At 38.0% G+C, this 21,248-nt stretch overlaps 1 long non-coding RNA gene across 4 annotated transcripts in view; it reads right to left on the reverse strand.

Annotated features, from left to right (window-relative positions):
• LOC143643749 (uncharacterized) overlaps nucleotides 1-21,099 on the reverse strand; it is a 69,654-nt gene extending 48,555 nt beyond the window's left edge. For 2 of the 4 annotated variants that reach the window (XR_013156369.1, XR_013156367.1), the window contains exons 1-3: nucleotides 20,815-21,099; nucleotides 19,855-19,985; nucleotides 16,331-16,543 (exon numbers count right to left, since the gene is read on the reverse strand). This is a non-coding gene — a long non-coding RNA (uncharacterized LOC143643749). Of the gene's footprint in view, nucleotides 1-16,330; nucleotides 16,544-19,854; nucleotides 19,986-20,795 lie in introns of all 4 variants that reach the window. The other 2 variants (XR_013156370.1, XR_013156368.1) reach the window with 2 other exon arrangements.
• Nucleotides 21,100-21,248: the final 149 nt, after the last annotated feature.

A 21,248-nucleotide genomic window follows, 5' to 3' on the forward strand; every position in this document is an offset into this window, starting at 1 on the left:
GTTTACAAATTTTCATTGAGTCTTACAAACCCATACTCTAATGGTATGGGCACATGCCCTAGACATGGCCAATGGAAGTGTAACATTTCTCAGACCATAATTGGTAAATCAAGTCAGGTTAATTGTAGCAAAAGAAATTGAAGTCTGGAGCTTTTGTTGAAGCTTCCAGAAAGTGAGATTCCACTTTCTGCCTAAACTGGATTGATGAAGACATTAAAGGGAAACTATTCTGGGCCACCATGAGGGAAGTACTGAGAATGAAGTCAACAAGGAACAAAGCATCAGCACAATACAACATTCTGATACAAGCAGTTTAGGACACAGATTTAGCTCCATCTAATCTAGAATTCCTCTGAGAATGTTCATGGTATCAAGTCAATTTAAGTAGGGTTTGTGTTATTTGCAAATGAAAGAATTGTAACTGAAAAAACAATTATATCATTTTGTTGTCTGATATATCTTAACACCAAAGGACTTCTTGTTTCCATTGATTTGCAAATTAAATTCTTCACCAGGCAGTCTAGTTCTTTTCTGTTTTCTCATAGCTTTTGGTACTCATGGCTGCTCAATTGAAACTTACATTTACCTCTCTAGCATTGTTCGTCATCATGACTTTTCAGTTTTAACTCTTCTGCTAATTACTCATTCACATACTATTTTTAAGCTCTATTTCACAAGAAACGGAATCCTGTTGGCACAACATTTTTTTTTCTCCCTAGCAGTGTTAAGGATTATGAGCATGGCTCATGTAAGAATATATGGCATATGATTCTTTTTCTCTCTATATATATGTATTCAGAGAGAGAGCACCTGATTGTATTCAAGATAGCCAGGCCTGAGACTCCAGGTGACCTGGTGGCTGGAGTGATGCATAAGCTCATGTAGGATAGCTTTTATGGTCCCAGACAAGGAAAATTATAGTGTAGGATAGTTGTAAATTGTTTAGATAATTGCAACTTATAAAACAGATTATTACAACTACCTCACACTTATTTTTGTAATCTTACGCAAATTGCTTACCCAAATGTAGTTTGTTTCTCCATCGCTTTTTTTTTAAAGACACGTTTATTCAGTGTCATGATCAAACTATTACCTTTAGACATCAACAACATAGATGCAAAAAAAAAAAAAAACTTTGTTGGAATGCTTTACACTTTCCACAGAACAGAAACTAAAATAATCTGTTATACAATTAGTCACAAATGCAGTCCTCATGTTTTTTGCCCATACACATGAGATTGTCTAGAACACGTCTTCTTTGTAGTAGCTAGGTCCTGCCACCACTGTGCTTGCTGAGTTTACAAATATGTTGTAACCTGTAGCTTCCCTGTCACTTCCCTGGCTCTCCTCTCTTGCTAAGCATTGTTTCCTGGAAGTAATTAAAATCTTCTGCCACTGCCATAGCTACTGCTGCTGCGGGAACCACCACAGCCACCTTGGTTTCATGGTTTGGCAAAGTATTGGTCTTCACCACCATAAGGGCCAGAACTTCTGACTCTGAAGTTCCCTCTCTTCATGGGTCCAGAATTTGAAGATTGATTGTTTAATTGCCAAAATCATTGTAGCTTCTGCCACATCCACAATTGCTTCCACCACCATCAAATCCATTATAGCCATCCCCACTGCCACCATATCCATCTGCCACTAAAGCCACATGACCACTGAAGTTTCTTCCATTGACCAAAGCTGTCATCCCCACCAAAACCACCTCCACAACCACCACCAAAGTTTCCAGAACCACTTTGGCCTCTTTGGCTGGATGAAGCACTGACCATCTCCTGCTTAAACAAGGCTTTCTTTCCTTCACAGTTGTGGCCATCTGCAGTATGATTTTTTGAATGACAATCTTATTGACAGAGTCATGGTCGTCAGAGGTTATAAAAGCAAAGCCTCTCTTCTTGCCACTGCCTCAGTCAGTCATGATTTCAGTCACTTCAGTTTTCCCAAGCTGCTCAACATATCTCTGAGGTGATGCTCTTCAGTGTCTTCTTTAATGCCACCAACTAAGATCTTTCTCACAGTTAAGTGTGTGCCTGGTCTTTGAAGGTCTTCTCTTGAGACAGCCCTCTTTGGTCCCACCACTCTTCCATTCACTTGACATGGTCTTGCATTCATGGCAGTGTCCACCTCCTCCACAGTGGTGTAGGTGTGCATTTGGTGTTTGGATCTCTCATTACCACACCATCCGGGAGTGTTCCCCTTTGCTCAGAATGGCTCTTCAGACTCTCATCAGTTGTTTCAAAGCTTAACCCTCTGATGAAGAGCTTCTGCAGCTGCTCAGGCTTTTCAGGAGACTGACTTGGACATGAAGGCAGTGGGAGGAAAGACTTCAACGACGCTTCCTCAGTGGCTTCCATGAGTAGGAAGGCCAGTTTCCCCATCTTTAAAGTAGAAATAGCAATACCATATTTGGGGATGTTGCAAGGAATAAATGAAATATTATTTTAAAATCCTTAGCACTTTTCTAAGCTCAAAGCAAATATCTTATAAATAATAGGAATTATCTTTCTTGTTCAAGGTGAATAACCAGTGGATGACTATTTTTAATCCAGGTTTTGCTTGCTCTCAGCCCAGAAACCTCTCTATTTTCCTTACTGGTGTAGGAATATAGTCAAGACTGCAAGGGGGTGAGAATAAATTATCATTTATTATAATGAGTTTCTAACTTTGCCAGACTTTCCTTCAATGGCAATACTACTTATAAAGAACTTCCTCATGTATTAGATCATCTGATTCAATATTTCAGAATTTTGAGGCAGGTATATTATTTCTCATTTCATAGATTAAGGTACTGGATTTTACCAAATTTCTATTGAAAAATCATCAGATTTTTAAGTCCACATTGTACAGTGTGACTAATGCTACTCTGCCTGTTTCTTTAATTTCTACCTTTTTGGAAACATAAATTATAGTAAGATTTCAATCTCCAGATCAGGAATTATAGACATGAGCCCTCTTTTTTTGGCTTATTACCCATAACATAACTGATGACTGACGTAGGTACAATTTCCTGCATGCCATTATAATAGACAGTACATTTTATTTTAATATTCAGACATTCCAACTTAGTAGGAATTATAAAGTCACTAATTTTCACAGCCAGAAAATGTTTTTTCTTGTTATCAATCAATCACTATAAAATATTGGTTGATCCTCTAGGATATATTTTTGTTCTGAATTATAAGATTTCAGAGATATGTTATGCAGCTGGAGGTAAAGGGGCTAATTTACACTCAAATGCCAAGTAGACAATTCAACCTTCACCTGCTAAAAGAACTTGTGTCCCCTTATATTTAGTAGTGTCAGGCATATTTTACTGACAAATTGGATCACATAATAGGCATCAATCATTTGTTCTTTACAATTGGGAATAGAGGCTTTCCTGTGTCTAATAGCAAAATTGTTTGCACGGCATTTTGTAGAGGATAGTTAGCAGTAATTGTCCTCTTCAAATAATTAACCAACAGCTTTGCTCGGTGATCTTTTGTGTGTGTCTACTGATGCGTGAATTATAAATTTATTTAGATTTGCAAAGAAGATAAATACATGAGAAGTTGCGGCTAAAAGGTGCAAAGTAATAAGGTGTTAGCCTTCTATCCCCAACCATACAATTCAACAAATCTGGTAAGTCATATAGGACAAAACAGAATGACTTTTTTTTTTGTCTAATTTGCTTAGGTTTAAATGGATTCAGATCAAAGAACAATCCATGACATCTGCTAACACAAGAGTGTAAGTAATCAGAGAAGTACAATGTAAGAGGGGTCACATTTACCCCCAAAGCTACTTATTGGTTGCCAGATAACAAGAAGAGAGAGGCTTCGTTTCTTGTAAGAATGAACTTGGCCTTTCATGTAGAGAGGGAACCCAGGAATAGATGAATGATACAGAGACCAACAGAGATAACAAGAAAGAAAAGAGCTACCATGTTCAGGGTGTACTTATGACTTCCCTTCCCATGGGTAGAGGAGAGTAATACACAAATAGAGAGCCTCTTTCACGTGTGAGAACTTTCAAAGGACAGTGAGCCTGTTCTTAAGCAACCACGGCCCAAACAGTGTCTGGAAGTTTGCAAAAGAGGGTCACATTCTCTGTAGTGGGATTTAGAGGGAGGGGAAGACAGGATCACATGGAAGAGGTGATTTCTTTATTTCTGCAGTGCCAGTAATAAAAATAACGAGTATTAAAAGTCTTGAAACTTTTCAAGTAAAAGACACGCTGCCTATGTTTGAGAATGGACTTAGAACTTTGGAATTGAGAAAAGAGATCAAGAGATGCTAAAAGTGATTTGTACAAGCCACCCCACTGCCTTCATATTTTTATGTGATATATATATATATGTATCATATTTCTACATATTCCTAAAGTTAGACTCTCATATAATGACGTTCTTCAGAAAGTTTATTTCTTTAAAAAAGTAGATATTATACTTTTTCCATTTGTTTTCATCTCTATATAAGAAAGTGTAACACTGGCAAAAATATGAAAATATTGATTAGCAACACTAATAGTTGTAGAACTGTTTGTAACACTAAAAGTCTATAAAGAAACCCAAATATCTATCCATAGGGACATTGTTGATTTAAAAATAATACATCCACACAATGAATTACTATGCAGTCCTAACAAAATGAATGAGAAAGAACTTTATATATTGCTATGGAATGATTGTCATGAGATATTGTTATGTAAAGCAAGAAGGAGAGTGTTATATATATATATTTATTATATAAATATTAAATATTTTATATTTACTATGTTTTCGTCCAAGAATAGAGGATGAAATACTTATGTATTTTCTTATATTTTTTCATTAGAAAACACTAAAGCTTACAATATAAAAATGGTTATCCAAAGGAAAAGCAAAAAATAGGTGATGTGTGTAATTCCTTTCTATATTTCACTTTTGAGCCCTATAATTTTTTTGCATTATTATAAAATTACCTTATATCAAAAATCACTGAAATGAAAAGGTAAATTAAATAAAGGAACCTACAAGGAGCCATCCACTAATTGAATAGACTGAGCATCATTTAGCAAAAATGAAATCAATTGAAACACATTGCATGTTTCATTTCATGAGTGGGGGTAAAGAGGACACAAGAGAAGCATGAGCTGATAATTTGAAGCTGCATGATGGGTGCATGGGGTTTCAATATACTACTGTCTTTGCTGGTTTTATATATTTAAATTGCCCATAACAAAGTCAGAAAATGAAAGGAAAAAGAAGAGAAAGGCAATTTACATTTGCAGAGAAAAACTATGCTAATTTATATCATGGTGTTACAATACAGAACACTGTGCGTATTAACCACAAGCTATTTCTCACCTAAACAAAAGTGGAAGACAAGATAAAATGGTCTGTCAAACCGATTCTTTTCTAGTTTGTTTCCACAAATCGTTATAATAGATAAACTGTTAAATTTAGCTGTTTACAATGCTAGGATTTTTCTCTTTCTAAATTCAGAAATGCAAAGCATAGCTTGAGTTGCAGTGCGTATGTTTATGAAAGGAGAATCGAGAAGTAGGAAAGTGCTTTTTTGAAGCTCTAATTAAGGGAATTAGAGCTACCTTAGCCAATACTGTACATACTTGCTACATATTTCAGTTTGCTAAATCTGCTGGAATGCAATTGTGCTGGTTTGAAAGGAAGTATGCCCCCTAAGAAAAGCCACGTTTTAATGTAAATCCCATTTCTTAAAGGTAGAATAATCTGTATTCAACACTGTATGTTTGAAACTGTAATGAGATCATCTCCCTGGATGATGTGATTTAGTCAAGAATGGTTGTTAAACTGGATTAGGGGATGACATGTCTCCACCCATTTGTCTTGATTGGTTTATTGGAGTCCTATAAAAGAGGAAATATTTTGGAGAATGAGAGATTCAGAGAGAGCAACATTACGAAGCAGAGAATCCACCAGCCAGTGACCTTTGGAGATGAAGAAGGAAAATGCCTCCCAGGGAGCTTCACGAAACCGGAAGCCAGGAGAGAAAGCTAGCAGATGATGCTTTGTCCACCATGTGCCCTTCCAGCTGAGAGAAAAGCCCTCATTGTGTTTGCCATGTGCCTTCTCACTTGAGAGAGAAGCCCTGAACTTCATTGGCCTTCTTGAACCAAGGTATCTTTCCTTGGATGCCTTAGATTGGACATTTCTATAGACTTGTTTTAATTGGGACATTTTCTCGGCCTTAGAACTGTAAACTAGCAACTCATTAAATTCCTCCTTTTAAAGGCCATTCCATTTCTGGTATATTGCATTCCAGAAACTAGCAAACTAGAACAGCAATATACCAGAAGTATATTGGCTTTTACAAAGGAGATTTATTAGGTTATAAATGTACAGTTGTGAGGACATGAGGTCCACAATAATGCATCAACAAGAGGATACCTTCACTGTAGAAAAGCCAGTGGCATCAGGGGTTCCTCAGTCACTTGGGAAGGCATATGGCCACATATACTTGTCCTCCTCTCCTGGCCTCTGATTTCAATGGCAATCTCCAAAATATCTCTAGGCATTTCTTTATCTCTTAGCTTCTCCTGGGACATTTTCTTTCTCTGTCTCCAAATGTCTGAGCTCTGTGCTCTCTGTGTCCTCTCATAAATCCACCAAAGGATAAAGACACACCTTGAATTGGGTGAGCCACATCTCCATGGAACAACCTGTCAAAAGGCCCTGCCCACAATAGGTCTGCACCCATCCACAAGAATGGATTTTAAAAACAGTCTTTTTGGGGGTTCATAACAGATTCAAAGCAACAGATTCCACCCTCTGGACCCCCAAAAGACATGTCTTTCTATGTACAAAATATATTCAATCCATCATAATAACAGAAAAGCCTTAAACCATTTCAGCAACAATACAAGTACAATACAAATTCAAAAATGGTACAAAGTTTCATGTAAATGAGCTACAGCCATAGTTTGTCATAACGCAAAATTCTTTTCTGGCTGTGGATCTGTGAAACTCAGAACAAGTTATCTGCTTCCAATATACAAAGGAGGGACAGTCATGAGGTAATATTTTCATAGGGAGAAATTAAAAGGAAAGCAGAGGTCAAAGTTCCCAATCAACTCCAAAAGCCTGTATGGCAAATATTAGGTTTCAGAGTCTGAGAGCCATCTACAGAAAGATGTTTTATCCTTGGGGCTTTAGAAAGCAGTAGTCCACCCTCTCCAAGGGCTCACGCAGTGGCCCTGCTCTCTCCAAACACTGGGATGAGGGTTGCAAAATTTCCAGGCACTGGGGAGAGCACCTTGTTCTTGGGCCCACCCTTCTCAAGCATCAGTGCAGAACCCAGATAATTTGCTATCACTGGGGCATGTTCTCAATCTCCTTAGAACAGTGGGGTGGCATCCAGGCTCTCCCCAATCCCCAGAGACTGTGTTTCAATCTCTCTGAGGCCTGGGGATGCAAAACTCTTCCAAAACAAGGGGGCAGAAGGCCCACTCTTTGCAAACTCTAAGGAAAACTAACCATCTCTACATAAATGGGTGGGTTTGACCTCCTGGCCCTAGTTTTCTTAGCTACTGACCATGGCTTCCATGGTTTTGCCTTTGAGTCATTTTTCCTTTAATATGTACCTTTTCTGTTCCTTTTAATCCAGACTGGTAGTGGTCCCATTTATAAAGATTCTGCAACAAATTTGAAGTTTCCCATGAAGCATACAGGGGCCCCAACCATCAGACAATAAGATGTTCCACAAATCCATCCTGGATGACTCGATTTCTAATCCTGCCTTATACTGAAATGGCTAGCTCTTTCCAGGTTTCATCAATCCTTACATAGGGCACTATTATCTGGGGATTCATTTTCCAAAAGCTAAGAATTTTCCAATAAGTTTCTGGTTTCTTTATACTCAAGAATTCAGTTCTCACTTCATTTCCTTCTGCTTGCATTTTACTATAAGCTGTAAGAAGAAGCCAGTTTGCATTTTCCACATTTAGTTTGTAAATTTACTCAACTAGGTATCTCAGCTCGTTGCTTTCAAATTCTTTCTTCCATCAAATACCAGGACTCAAATGTGCGAAGCTCTTTGCCACTTTAAACTAAGGGTTGCCTTCCTTCCAGTTTGCAACAACATATTCATCATCTTTTCCTAAGGTCTCATTAGACCTTATTTGGAGTCCATTTTTCTACCAATAGTCTTCTCAAAAAAATCTAGGCTTTTCCTATCAAACTCCTCACAATTCTTCCAGAATCTTCCCCTTATCCATTTCAGCACTTTTTTGGTATTTGCAAATCACAACACCCCACTTCTTTGGTACCAAAATCTGTTTCAGTTTGCTAAAGCTGCTGGAATGTAATATGGCAGAAATGAATTGGCTTTTACAAAGAGAATTTATTAGGTTACAAATTTTCAGTTCTAAGTGCATGGAAATGTCAAAACTAATGCATCGAAAAGAGGATATCAGGAGGGGGCCAAGATGGCGGCTTAGTAAGGTGCGTGCATTTTAGTTCGTCCTCCAGAGAAACTACTAAATAACCAGAAACAGAACAGCTCCAGGAGCCATGACAGAGACTGGACACACAGCGTACCCCAGTCTGGACCAGCTGGACCGGCTGCGAGTCTCTGGAACAGTGAGTTCCTGGAGCCGCACGCACTTCCCCAAGCTGTGGCAGCCAGCAGCCGGCACCCCTCCCTCATAGGTGGCTTCCTGGACCTGCTGCGAGTCTCCAGAACAGTGAATTCCCCAAGCTGAGGCAGCCAGCGCCCTTCCCACAGGTGGCTTCCCGGAGGGGCTGCGAGTCTCCAGAACAGTGAGTTCCCGATGCAGTGGTGGCCGGTGCCCCTCCCCCACAGGTGGCTTCCCAGAGGGAAAGGAAAGAGTCTCCAACAGTAGCAGGGACTGAGTCCAAACAAACACCAATAGTGGCATTAATAAACAAATTCTGACTACTAAAAATAGGCCCCCAACTCAGGCGAAACTGCTCAAGGCAGAAGTCACCTATTAGGCTAACTGAAAAAGAGGAAAGGGGAAGAAACAGAGCCTTCTGCAGCTGTTTCTACAGAGGCTTGGTTGCCTCTGGACTCAGAGCCGGGATTACACAGGCTGCAACTGCCCCAAATGCAGAAAAGGGCTGCTTTCAGAGCTGTCTCCCACCTGAACCTTCCCCACGGGAGGGGTGAAATGCAACTCAGGTGGAATCCCTCTCTCAAGGAATTCAGATCCCAGGGCTTCACAATTTGAAGCCATTAAAACCAGCCTACAACCTTTCCTCTGTCTCCACCATGCCCCCAGCAGGGAGAGCCTTCCAAAGTTAAAGGAGCCACAACATCTTTTGCAGGTGGGACCCGCAGACAGACAAGCGCCACATACTGGGGAGGAAAAGAAAAACAGAGCCCAGAGACTTCACAGGAAAGTCTTTCAACCTACTGGGTCTCACACTCAGGGAAAACAGACGCAGGTGATTCCTTCCCCCCAAAGGAGGTCAGTTTACTCTGGGAAAACCTGGCAGGAGTCTGTAATACCTATGTAGACCCTCCTAAGGGTAGGGAGGGAAAAGGCACCTTACAAGCAGGACAAGAAACAAGAAAATAGAACTGAAAATTTACCCTCTGTTAAACAAAACTTAAGCTAGAGGCCCAGAAAAAGCTGAAATGAAGGTCAATGAACAGATAGACAACAAACTCACCTAGCAAGAAAACCTTAGGTAAGATAAGTGAAAGTAATCTCCAGAATAAACTAATTAAGGGAATTGAATGTCCAGACGCCAGCAAAAAATAACAATCACACCAGGAAAATTGAAGATATGACCCAGTCAAAGGAACAAACCAATAGTTCAAATGAGATACAGGAGCTGAGACAACTAATTCTGAATATATGAACAGAAATGGAAAATCTCTTCAAAAACTAAATCAATCAATTGAGGGAGGACATGAAGAAGGCAAGGAATGAACAAAAAGAAGAAGTGGAAAGTCTGAAAAAACAAATCACAGAACTTATGGGAATGAAAGATACAGTAGAAGAGATGAAAAAAACAATGGAAACCTACAATGGTAGAGTTCAAGGGACAGAGGTTAGAATTAGTGAACTGGAGGATGGAACATCTGAAATCCAAAAAGAAACAGAAGCTATAGGGAAAATAATGGAAAAATTTGAGCAGGGGCTCAGGGAATTGAATGATAATGTGAAGCACACAAATATACATGTTGTGGGTATCCCAGAAGGAGAAGAGAAGGGAAAAGGAGGAGAAAAACTAATGGAAGAAATTATCACTGAAAATTTCCCAACTCTTATGAAAGAACTAAAATTACAGATCTAAGAAGTGCAGCACACCCCAAAGAGAATAGATCCAAATAGGTGTTCTCCAAGGCACTTACTAGTTACAATGTCAGAGGTCAAAGAGAAAGAGAGGATCTTGAAAGCAGCAAGAGAAAAACAATCCATCACATACAAGGGAAACCCAATAAGACTATGTGTGGATTTCTCAGCAAAAACCATGGAGGCAAGAAGACACTGGGATGATATATTTAAATTACTAAAAGAGAAAAACTGACAACCAAGAATTCTATATCCAGTGAAATTGTCCTTCAAAAATGAGGGAGAAATTAAAACATTTTCAGACAAAAAGTCACTGAGAGAATTTGTGACCAAGAGACCAGCTCTGCAAGAAATACTAAAGGGAGCACTAGAGTCAGAACCGAAAAGACAGAAGAGAGAGGTATGGAGAAGAGTGTAGAAAGAAGGAAAATTAGATATGATATAAAAATACAAAAGGCAAAATGTTAGAGGAAAGTATTACCCAAACAGTAATAACACTAAATGTTAATGGACTGAATTCCCCAATCAAAAGACATAGACTGGCAGAATGGATTAAAAAACAGGATCCTTCTATATGCTGTCTACAGGAAACACATCTTAGACCCAAAGATAAAATAGGTTGAAAGTGAAATGTTGGGAAAGGATATTTCATGCAAATAACAACAAGAAAAGAGCAGGAGTAGCTATACTAATATCCAACAAAGTAGACTTCAAATGTAAAACAGTTAAAAGAGACAAAGAAGGATACTATCTACTAATAAAAGGAACAATTCAACAAGAACACATAACAATCATAAATACTTATGCACCGAACCAGAATGCCCCAAAATATTGAGGAATAAACTGCAAATACTGAAAAGGGAAATAGACACATCTACCATAATAGTTGGAGACTTCAATTCCCCACTCTCATTAATGGACAGAACATCTAGACAGGGGATCAATAAAGAAACAGAGAATTTGAATATTACAATAAATGAGCTAGACTTAACAGATATTTATAGGACATTACACCCCACAACAGCAGGATATACCTTTCTCTCAAGTGCTCATGGATCATTCTCAAAGATAGACCATATTCTGGGTCACAAAGCAAGTCTTAACAAATTTAGAAAGATTGAAATCATACACAACACTTTCTCAGAACATAAAGGAATGAAGTTGGAAATCAATAATAGGCAGAGTGCCAGAAAATTCACAAATACGTGGAGGCTCAACAGCACACTCTTAAACAACCAGTGGGTCAAGGAAGAAATTACAAGAGAAATTAGTAAATATCTCGAGGTGAATGAAAATGAAAATACAACATATCAAAATCTATGGGATGCAGCAAAGGCAGTGCGAAGAGGAAAATTTATTGCCCTAAATGCCTATATCAAAAAAGAAGAAAGGGCAAAAATTCGGGAATTAACTGTCCACTTGGAAGAACTGGAGAAAGAACAGCAAACCAACCCCAAGCAAGCAAAAGGAAAGAAATAACAAAGATAAGAGCAGAAATAAATGAAATTGAGAACATGAAAACAATAGAGAAAATCACTAAGACCAGAAATTGGTTCTATGAGAAAATCAACAAGATTGATGGGCCCTTAGCAAGATTGACAAAAAGAAGAGAGAGGACGCAAATAAATAAGATCAGAAATGGAAGAAGAGACATAATCACTGACCTCACAGAAATAAAGGAGGTAATAACAGGATACTATGAACAACTTTATGCTAATAAATACAACAATGTAGATGAAATGGACGGGTTCCTGTAAAGACATGAACAACCAACTTTGACTCAAGAAGAAATAGATGACCTCAACAAATCAATCACAAGTAAAGAAATTGAATCAGTCATTCAAAAGCTTCCCCAAAAGAAAAGTCCAGGACCAGATGGCTTCACATGTGAATTCTACCAAACATCCCAGAAAGAATTAGTACCAACTCTCCTCAAACTCTTCAAAAAAATTGAAGTGGAGGAAAAGCTACCTAATTCATTCTATGAAGCCAACATCACCCTCATACCAAAACCAGGCAAAGATATTACAAAAAAAGAAAGCTACAGACCAATCTCTCTAATGAATATAGATGCAAAAATCCTCAACAAAATTCTAGCAAATCGAATCCAGCAACACATTAAAAGAATTATACATCATGACCAAGTAGGATTCATCCCAGGTATGCAAGGATGGTTCAACAGAAGAAAATCAATTAATGTAATACACCATATCAACAAATCAAAGCAGACAAATCACATGATCATCTCAATTGATGCAGAGAAAGCATCTGACAAGATTCAACATCCTTTCCTGTTGAAAACACTTCAAAGGATAGGAATACAATGGAACTTCCTTAAAATCATAAAGGGAATATATGAAAAACCCACAGCTAATATCATCCTCAATGGGAAAAAATTGAAAACTTTCCCCCTAAGATCAGGAACAAGACAAGGATGTCCACTATCACCACTGTTATTCAACATCGTGTTGGAAGTTCTAGCCAGAGCAATTAGACAAGAAAAAGAAATACCAGGCATCAAATTTGGAAAGGAAGAACTAAAACTATCACTGTTTGAAGATGATATGATACTATACGTTGAAAACCCTGAAAAATCCACAGCAAAACTACTAGAGCTAATAAACTAGTACAGCAAATAGCAGGTTACAAGATCAACATTCAAAAATCTGTAGTGTTTTTATACACTAGCAATGAACAAGCTGAGGGGGAAATCAAGAAACGAATTCCATTTACAATTGCAACTAAAAGAATAAAATACTTAGGAATAAATTTAACTAAAGAGACAAAAGACCTATACAAAAAAAAAAACTACAAGAAACTGCTAAAAGAAATCACAGAAGACCTAAATGATGGAAGAGCATACCGTGTTCATGGATTGGAAGACTAAATATAGTTAAGATGTCAATTCTACCTAAATTGTTTTACAGAGTCAATTCAATACCAATCAAAATCCCAACAACTTACTTTTCAGAAATAGAAAAACCAATAAGCAAATTTATTGGAAGGGCAGGGAGCCCCGAATTGCTAAAAGTAACTTGAGGAAAAAAATGAAGCTGGAGGGCTCATGCTGCCTGACTTAAAGCATATTATGAAGCCACAGTGGTCAAAACAGCATGGTACTGGCATAAAGATAGCTATATTGACCAATGGAATCGAATAGAGTGCTCAGATATAGACCCTCTCATCTATGGACATTTGATCTTTGATAAGGCAGTCAAGCCAACTCACCTGGGACAGAACAGTCTCTTCAATAAATTGTGCCTAGAGAACTGGATATCCATATGTAAAAGAATGAAAGAGGACCCATATCTCACACCCTATACAAAAGTTAACTCAAAATGGATCAAAGATGTAAACATTAGGTCTAAGACCATAAAACAGTTAGAGGAAAATATAGGGAGACATCTTATGAATCTTATAATTGGAGGTGGTTTTATGGACCTTACATCTAAAGCAAGAACACTGAAGAAAGAAAGAAATAAATGGGAGCTCCTCAAAATTAAAAACTTTTGTGCATCAAAGAACTTCACCAGGGAAGTAATAGAACAGCCTACACAATGAGAGACAGTATTTGGAAACGACATATCAGATAAAGGTCTAGTATCCAGAATTTATAAAGAGAATGTTCAACTCAACAACAAAAAGACAGCCAATTCAATTACAAAATGGGAAAAAGACTTGAACAGACACCTCTCAGAATAGGAAATACAAATGGCCAAAAGGCACATGAAGAGATGTTCAATGTCCCTGGCCATTAGAGAATTGCAAATCAAAACCACAATGAGATATCATCTCACACCCACCAGAATGGCCATTATCAACAAAACAGAAAATGACAAGTGCTGGAGAGGATGCGGAGAAAGAGGCACACTTATCCACTGCTGGTGGGAATGTCAAATGGTGCAACCACTGTGGAAGGCAGTTTGGCAGTTCCTCAAAAAGCTGAATATAGAATTGCCATACGACCCAGCAATAACATTGCTAGGTACCTACTCAGAGGGCTTAAGGGCAAAGACACAAATGGACTTTTGCACACCAATGTTTATAGCAGCATTATTTACAATTGCAAAGAGATGGAAACAGCCAAAATGTCCATCAACAGACGAGTGGCTAAACAAACTATGGTATATACATACGATGGAATATTATGCAGGTCTAAGACAGAATAAACTTATGAAGTATGTAATAACATGGATGGACCTAGAGAACATTATGCTGAGTGAGACTAGCCAAAAACTAAAGGACAAATACTGTATGGTCTCACTGATATGAACCGACATTAGTGAATAAACTTGGAATATGTCATTGGTAACAGAGACCATCAGGAGATAGAAATAGGTAAGATAGTGGGTAATTGGAGCTGAAGGGATATGGACTGTGCAACAGGACTGTATACAAAAACTCAGAAATGGACAGCACAATACTACCTAATTGTAATGTAATTATGTTAAAACATTGAATGAAGCTGCATGTGAGAATGATAGAGGGAGGAGGGCTGGGGACATAAATTTAATCAGAAAGAAAGATAGATGTTAAAGGTTGAGATGGTATAATCTAGGAATGCCTAGGGTGTATAATAATAGTGAAATGTACAATGTACAAATTTAAAAAATGTTTTTGTATGAGGAAGAACAAAGAATTGTCATTATTGCAGGGTGCTGAAAATAGATGATATCTAGTACTTTAAAATGTCACATTATGTGTGAGACTAAAGCAAAAAATGTTTATTTATTACAAAATTTAGATTTTGACTAGAGCATTTCCTAATACAACTAATGTAGATAGTTTGAATGTCATAAGTACTTGGAATCTCAGGTAGCACATGAGTTTTTGTTGGTTTGTCCAGAGTGATCCCCTGATGAATCCCAGAATGATTTGATCAGTTACTGGAAAAGTATTTGCAAGCCCCCTTCGGGGAATGGTGAGAATGGGGAGAAATTCAACCTCCCCAAGTTGAATTCTTGATTTCTCACAAGCCTTGTGGACAACCAAAGCTATAGGCTGAGCCCCCTGTCTTGGGGTTTGTTCACATGAAACTTAAACCCACAAAAGATAGGTCAAGTCTACTTAAAATTTAGTCCTAAGAGTCACCCCCAAGAGAGCCTCTTTTGTTGCTCAGATGTGGCCTCTCTCTCCAGCCAACACAACGAGCAGTCTCACCACCCTCCCCCTCTCTGCGTGGGACATGACTCCCAGGGGTGTGGACCTTCCTGGCAACATGGGACAGAGATCCTGGAAGGAGCTGAGACTCAACATCAAGGGATTGAGAAAAACCCTAGAATGAGCTGAGAATTAACATCAAGAGACTGAGAGAACCTTCTCGACCAAAAGGGGGGAAGAGTAAAATGAGACAAAGTGTCAATGGCTGAGAGATTCCAAGCAGAGTCGAGAGGTTATCCTGGAGGTTATTCTTACGCATTAAGTAGATACCACCTTGTTGTTCAAGATGTAGTGGAGAGGCTGGAGGGAATTGCCTGAAAATGTAGTGCTGCGTTCCAGTAGCCATGTTTCTTGATGATGATTGAACAATGATATAGCTTTCACAATGAGACCCTGTGAATGTGAAAACCTTATGTCTGATGCTCCTTTTAGCTACTATATCAACAGAAGAGTAGAACATATGGAATAAAAATAAATAACGGGGAACAGATGTTAAAATAAATTCAGTTTGAAATAGTGGTATGTGAAGGCGAGGGGAAAGGGGTATGGTACAGTACGTATAGTTTTTTTTTCTCTCTCTATTATCGTTTTATTTCTTTTTCTGTTGTCTTTTTATTTCTTTTTCTAAATCGATGCAAATGTACTAAGAAATGATGAATATGCAACTATGTGATGATATTAAGAAATACTAATTGTATATGTAGAATGGAATGATTTCTAAATGTTTTGTTAGTTAATTTTTTTTTAATTAAAAAAAAAAAAAGTATCTCTGACCATGCTGGAGACCCAGATTCAATTGCTGGTGCCTACCCATACAAAAAAAAAGTAACTCTTTGAAATGCTGACCCTAAGAGAAATTTGATAAAATTTAATAAATAAAAAAAAAAAAAGAAAAAGCGGATACCATCACTGAAGAAAGGTTGTTGGCATCTGGGTTCCTCTGTCACCTGGGAAGGCACATGACAACATCTGGTATTTCTTCTCTCCCAGCTTCTGGTTTCAGCGGCAGTGTCCAATATATCTCTGGGCATTTCTTACTTTCTTAGCTTCTCCTGGGGCATTTTCTTTTTCTGTCTCCAGCAGTCTCTGGAGCTCCCTGTGTCCTCTCACAGTCACTCTAATAAAAGATGAAGATACACCTTGAATCGGGTGGGTCACATCTCCACGGATACAATCTAATCAAAAGGCCCCACCCACAATAAGTCTGCAATCACAAGAATGGATTTGAAGAACATGGCTTTTCTGGGGTACATAACAGTTTCAAACCAGCATACTACATAAGGATATTTAAGTTAAAATTAATTGAAATGAAATATAATTAATAATTCAGATCCTCATTCACATTAGACACATTTCAAAAGCTCAGTTGCCACCTATGCAAAATGGCTAATATATAGGGAAGTACAGATGCAACATTTCTATCATCCCAGAAAGTTCTGGTGGCCAGCAGTTTTAGAGGACGTTGCATTTTATTCAAATTCTAGCTCTGCTCATAACTGACTCTAAGAATTTTCTCATTTCAGTTTCTGCATCTTTTAAATGATGCTCAAAACAACAGTGTTTATATATAGCATCCCAGTAAGAATTGCAAACCGTGCAACTAAGACAGGACCTTGCACAATATGACTACTCATATATTGATTCATAATATAAAACTTTCCTTGGAACAGCTATTAGATAGATTCGACAGTCTTTGTCTCTGGACATTGGTTAACTGATTTTAGAATATGGCCAAATCCAGAGAGTACTCTGAATACAGATTTAAAAATTTGATATGGAAAGCAGGGATTCAAGCAGACATTTGCACACTAATGTTCATAGCAATACTATTCACAGTTGCCAAAAGATGGAAGTAACCTAAGTGTCCATCAACAGAGAAATGGATAAGGAAAATGTGTTATATATATATACAGTGAGCTATTAGGTAGCCATGAAAAGAAACAAGTTCTGATACATGTGACAACTTGGATGAACCTTGAAGACATCATGTTGAGTGAAATAGGCATAAAAGGACCCATATGGTATGAGCTCACTGATATGAAATAATTAGAATAAGCACATTCATAGAGTTAGAAAGTGGAATACAGGTCCCCAGAGGCTGGAAAAGGGGATAAATGTAGAGTTTAATTGGTACAGTATTTCTGTTGGTGGTGATGGAACAGTTTTGGCAAAGGAGATTGGTGGTGGTAATACAACGTTGTGAATGTAATGAACACTACCGAGCTATAGAATTGAATGTGGTTGCACATACCACTAAAGTAAAAATTAAAAATAAGGCAACTAAAGAGACAAAGCCAGTAAATGACATACATGATCTGGGCGTGGATCTAATCTGGAGGAAAAAAGACCCAGAAGTACTCTTGGGGGACATATGAAAAAAATGGAATATAGACTGAAGAAAAATGAATATTGACTGAACTTTAACATCAACGTTATAGTTCTTGAACTTGATAACTGTACTGAAGATGGTTACGTAAATGACTATCCCTGTACTTAGGAAATCTGTTCAAGGATCATGATTATATAACCTGCCTGTATTGTTGAGAATATTTATAAATAAATATACAAATAGACACAGATAGAGTAGATAGATAGAATGATACAGCAAATGTGGCAAAAAGGTAAAATTAGTGTATGGGTATCTGGCAGGGTGGGGATTGGCTTATGTTGGAGTTCTCTGTATAGGTATGTATTATTTTTGTAACTGCCCTCTAAGTTTGAAATTATTTCAAAATAAAAATTTAAGACAAAAAGAAAAAGACAAAATCTGTTAATCAGTTCTCTTAGATTCCCCCCAGGTGTCACTTGGCTTAGCTTCTAGGGGTGGAGCTGTGTATCTCTAGTATTTAGAAAACAGATTCTTTTTGTCTAGAGAATCTGGGATATATGTAATTACTGCATTAGATTCAATAATGCACCACTCCCCTGCAAAGACACCCATGGGTTTTGTTACACTGTATGGCAAAAGAAAGTTTGCAGAGGGAATTAACGGAGCAAACTTTTAAATAGGGAGATATTCTTGCTTTATCTGGATGGCCCCAAAGCAATCATTTGGGCCCTAAAAAGTGGAAGAGGGAGATAGATGGTCATTCAGTGAAATACAACTGAGAAAGAGGCAGGAGACATTCAAGTCACAGTGACAGGGACTCACACTGCTATTGTTGGCTTTGAAGCCCAAGGCAGGGGGTCATGAGCCAAGGCATGTGGGGGGCCTCTCAAAGCTGTTTACAGTCCTCAGTTGATAGAGAGCCTGAAAACAGAGATCTCAATTATTCAACTTCAAGGAAATGAACTCTGCCAACAACCCAGATGAGCAAAAAATTAGAGTCTCCCTTAAAACCCCAAGAAAGGAGTTCAGCCCTGCTGCCACCTTGCTTTTTGCCTGTAAGACCTGTTTCAGGCTATTGACCTACAGAACTATAAAAGAGCATACTTGCATTGTTTAACCACTAAATTTGTAGTGATATGTTATGGCAGCAATAGACAACTAATACAATCAGAGTAAAAGAAAATGCATTTAAAAACTGGCAAGGCAAAAGCCTAAAACATTTTTTTTAATTTTACAGCCATTTCATCATGGCAGAAGAATGTATGTACTTATTAATTAAAATATTCATAGGGAGTGTGAGGGTAGTTCAGTGGTAGATTTCTCTCCTGCCATGCAGGAGATCTGGGTTCAATTCCCGTCCCATGCACTTCTCAGAAAAACAAAGAAACCAACCAACCAACAAACAAAATTCAACAAATGGTGCTGCAATAATGGATACTCACATGGAAAAAGGATGCAATGTGACCCCACCATACGGCATACAAAAAAACAGAAACGATATTCACAAATGTAACTTGATGAAAACATTGAGGCCGGAGATGAGATCATATCACAATTTAAGGGAAAGGGCATAGTATATTTTTGACGAGGCATAAATTGAGACCAAACATCTTGATTAATGTAAGCTGTGCCCTCCGATGAGAAAATATTAAGTCACTTATGACAAAAAATAGAGAAATGGTTTACTGCAAATCATAGTATGACCCCAACTCTAGATGTGTGACCTAAGAATTAAAATATCAACTGTCCCTTATTTCATGGTAACCAATTTCTGATTTAATAAATAAAGCCTCTTAATCCCATCAGTTTCTTTCTTCCCACCACCCACTTTTTTCACATTTTTAATTTTTTTTCATCAGATAAATTATAGGTTGTATTAGCCAGGGTTCTTCAGTATCTACATCTGTATCTATATTTATCTATATCTATATCTATATCTGTATCTATATCTATACCTATACATATGTGGATAATGTAAACATTATGAAATTTATGGTAGGAATTGGCTCTCACAACTGTGAGGATAGGCACGTCTGAATTCTGAATTCTGTATGGTAGGTCACAAGCCGGGAACTTGGAGAAGGTTTTCAGTGACTTACCCAGAAGAAGCTGGCTGGTTGAAGTACAGTTGGAACTTCTTTACAACTGCTGAACTCATTGTGCTCCCTTTAAGTCCTTCAACTGGTCTGATGAGACTATGCTCATTGTTGAAGGCAATCTTCTTAGTTGACTGCAAATATATATAATAAGCCATAGATGTGATCAATTTATTATAAGTTACAATATAATCTAAGCACATAATAAATAAATAAAGAAAGCATATAATTTTTGCTATAACCATATGAATTGGGTACTTTTGCCCCACCCTAATGTCACAGATGAAGAAACCAAGTCTTTCAAGCATTTACTATGTGGCCCTTTTTCATATAGTAAGGAAATGACAGAACTGGTATTCAGATCTTAGTGTTTCTGGATCTAAAGTCCATGGTTAATTTAATGCTAACTCAGGGTCATCAGAGGCATTTGGAGAAGTTCAGAAATGGGGTTAGAATGGGCTCATTGACATAATATTCACAATAGTATGTGTTACAGGGTGCCAAATCAAAGGTGATGCAAGGTTGCCTCTTAGGTATGCTATTTGATAATACGAATCTGAAAATTTCAGGCTCTCTCAAGCCCAAAAAGTAGACATGAATATAAAAACATCCACAGCCTCAAAGCAGCCAAATAAAAAACAAAAACCATGTTAAAGAGTGATGTTTCAATTTCAAAAAATGACACTAGGCACTATGCATTATGACTAGCAGGGAAGATGGCATGATTAAGTCCTCTGTACTCTGGAGCATAGGAAGAGGTGTTGAAGGCAGTGTCACACTAAAGGCAACGTAATATTTGTGGCCACTTACTTTATAGGTTTGGATTTGCAGACAACACAGACGTCAGTAATATAAGAATAGATTTTATTAGGGAAGTAATTGAAGAAAATCATTAAAAGAGAGTAATTAAAAGAGTCTTTAAAAATAAAGCATAGTTATACCACCAGATAAGATGGTACCAACACCTGAAGAGAACTGCTGGAGAGTTTCAGAAGCAACATTCCAAGTCTCTGTAAAAATCCACAGCAATCTTGGAGAAAGCATCCAGAGTCTCCTTAGTTAAAATTCATAGCAGAGCATAAGATTCTGATGAGATGCTCTCCCTCTCTCCTAAGATTCTTTTCTCCCTTCTTCTTCTTCTCCTAAGTTTCTCTTCCCTCTCTCTAACTGCTTGCAGTTTTTATGATATCTTTACACAATAGTGGCCGAATTCCAATTAGCTTACATGAGCAGACCCAGTTTGGTCCTCTGGGACAGAGGAGCGACCAGAGGCCAGGGACCGAGAGGAGTTTCCTGGGACCTAGATATCTTTATCAAAGTACACCTCCTTCCGGGAGGATAGCCAGTCTTCCCAGCTAGAGTGCACGTTTCAACTGTGTCTTACCAAGGTCAGGCAA

Source organism: Tamandua tetradactyla, chromosome 8, assembly GCF_023851605.1.
Source record: "Tamandua tetradactyla isolate mTamTet1 chromosome 8, mTamTet1.pri, whole genome shotgun sequence".
NCBI lineage: Eukaryota > Metazoa > Chordata > Mammalia > Pilosa > Myrmecophagidae > Tamandua > Tamandua tetradactyla.